This window comes from Microcebus murinus, chromosome 23 (assembly GCF_040939455.1).
Source record: "Microcebus murinus isolate Inina chromosome 23, M.murinus_Inina_mat1.0, whole genome shotgun sequence".
Lineage (NCBI taxonomy): Eukaryota > Metazoa > Chordata > Mammalia > Primates > Cheirogaleidae > Microcebus > Microcebus murinus.
This window is the reverse complement of record NC_134126.1, coordinates 33,189,664-33,192,736: the sequence shown is the minus strand read 5'-3', so window position 1 is coordinate 33,192,736 and position 3,073 is coordinate 33,189,664.

Below are 3,073 nucleotides of genomic sequence, written 5' to 3'. Positions count from 1 at the left end.
GGTTTAAGTCTGTTATCCAGCATGAGTTGATTTTTGTGAGAGGTGAAAGGTGTGGGTCCTGCTTCAGCCTTCTGCAAGTGGCTATCCAGTTTTCCCAGCACATTTATTGAATAGGGATTCTTTTCCCCAGCGTATGTTTTTGTCTGCTTTGTCAAAGATTAGATGGCTATATGAGGATGGTTTTATATCAGGATTCTCAGATCTGTTCCACTGGTCAATATTCCTATTTTTGTGCCAATACTATATTGATTTAATTACTACAGCTTTGTAGTATAGTTTGATATCTGGCATATTAATGCCTCCCATTTTGTTTTTGTTGCCTAGAATTGCTCTTGATATTCGGGTCTTCTTTGGTTCCATACGAAGCATAAAATTGTTTTTTCTATATCTGTGAAGAATGCTGATGGAATTTTAATAGGTATTGCATTGAATCTGTAGATCAGTTTGGGTAGTATAGACATTTTAATGATGTTGAGTCTGCCGATCCATGAGCATGGTATGGATTTCCATCTGTTTACATCCTCTGCTATTTCCTGCCTCAGTGTTTCATAGTTCTCCCTGTAGAGGTCTTTTACCTCCTTGGTTAAGTAGATTCCTAGATACTTTAATTTCTTTGTTGCTATTGTGAAAGGAATTGAGTTCTTTGATTTGGTTCTCAATTTGGTTGTTGTTGGTGTATAAGAATGCCTATGATTTCTGTGTATTGATTTTGTATCCTGAGACTTTACTAAATTCATTTATCAGTTCCAAGAGTTTCTTGGTTGAATCTTTGGGGTTTTCTAAATATACTATCATATCATCAGCAAACAGTGAAAGTTTGATCTCTTCTGCCCCTATTTGGATACCTTTAATTCCAGTTTCCTGTCTGACTTCTGTAGCCAGGACTTCCAGCACTATGTTGAATAGAAGTGGAGATAGTGGGCAGCCTTGTCTGGTTCCAGTTCTAAGTGGGAATGCTTTCAATTTTTCCCCATTCAGTCTGATGTTGGCTATGGGTCTGTCATATATGGCTTGTATCATTTTTACGTATGTCCCTTCTATGCCTATTTTATTAAGTGTTCATATCATGAAAGGGTGTTGAATTTTGTCAAAAGTTTTCTCTGCATCTATTGAAAGAATCATGTGGTCTTTGTTTTTGCTTCTGTTTATGTGGTGAATTGCATTTATAGATTTACGTATGTGGAACCATCCCTGCATCCCTAGGATGAAGCCCACTTGGTCGTGATGGATTATTTTTTTGATAAGCGTCTGGATTCGGTTAGCTAGGATTTTGTTGAAAATTTTTGCATCTATATTCATTAGGGATATTGATCTGTAGTTTTCTTTTTTTGTTACATCCTTTCCTGGTTTTGGTATCAGAGTAATATTCGCTTCATAAAAGGTGTCGGGGAGGTTTCCATTCTTCTCCATGTTGTGGAATAGTTTCTGCAAGATAGGTACTAGTTCTTCTTTGTAAGTGTGGTAAAATTCTGGTGTGAAACCATCTGGACCGGGACTTTTCTTTTTAGGGAGATTTTTAATTGCTGTTTCTATTTCAGCTGTTGAGATTGGTCTGTTCAGGGAATCTATTTCTTCCTGGTTGAGCCTAGGGAGGCTGTGTGTTTCTAGAAATTTGTCCACTTCCTCCACATTTTCCAGTTTGTGTGCATAAAGATTTTTGTAGTACTCATAAATTATATCTTGTATCTCTTTGGGATCAGTTGTGATATCTCCTTTTTTATTCCTGATGGAGCTTATTAGAGATTTCTCTTTTCTGCTTTTCGTTAGCTTAGCCAATGGCATGTCAATTTGGTTTATTTTTTCAAAGAACCAACTTTTTGTTTTATTAATCTCCTGAATAGCTTCCCTGTTTTCAATTTCGTTTAGTTCTGATTTGATCTTGTTGATTTCACTTCTTCTGCTGGGTTTGGGGTTGGTCTGTTCTTCTTTTTCCAGCTCTTTGAATCATTTTGTTAGATTGTCTATTTGTGATCTTTTTGACTTTTGGTTATAGGCATTTATGGAGATAAACTTTCCTCTCAGAACTGCTTTAGCTCTGTCCCAGAGGATTTGATAACTTGTCTCTCCATTGTCACTTTGTTCATAGAATTTTTTTATTTCCATCTTGATTTCTTCATTTATGAAGTAATCATTTAGTAGGAGGTTGTTTAATTTCCACGTTTTTGTGTAGAAATGAGAGTTTCTGTTAGGGTTGATTTCTACTTTTATTCCACTGTGATCTGAGAAGGTACATGGTATGATTTCTATTTTTTTAAATTTCTTGAGATTTACTTTGTGTCCTAGGATATGGTCAATCTTAGAGAATGTCCCGTGAGCTGATGAGAAGAACGTATATTCAGTGGATTTGGAGTAGAATGTCCTGTAAATGTCAGTCAGACCCAATTGTTCTAGAGTTTTGTTTAAGTCCATTATTTCTTTATTAATTTTCTGTTTGGAGGATCTGTCTCGTGCCGTCAGTGGGGTGTTGAAATCTCTGGCGATTATGGAGTTGCTATTAATCCATTTGCTTAGATCCAGTAAGGTTCGCTTTATGAAACTGGATGCACCTAAGTTGGGTGCATATATATTTAAAATTGTTATCTCTTCTTGTTGAACTGTGCCCTTCACCATTATATAATGGCCCTCTTTGTCTTTCACTACTTTTGTTGGTTTAAAAACTAAATCGTCTGAAATTAGAACTGCCACGCCAGCCTTCTTTTGGCTTCTACTTGCCTGGAATACTGATCTCCACGCTTTTACTTTTAGTCTATATGCATCCTTGCAGGTTAGATATGTTTCCTGAAGACAGCATAGACTTGGCCTGTATTTTCATATCCATTCAGCCAGCCTATGTCTCTTGAGTGGAGAGTTTAAGCCATTCACATTTATTAAGAGAACTGATAGGTAAGGTAGATTATTGTTCATTCTTTTGGGTTGGATGTTGTTGCTTTGATTTCTCTCCTGAGCCACTGTATTATCTGGCCTTTAATCTTTGGGTTTTGGTTGTTTTTATATTTGTGAGTTTTTATTATGGTGTTCAGCGCATAACACTGTTTTGAGTACTTCTTGTAGGGCTGGTCTTATCTGGGTGAAT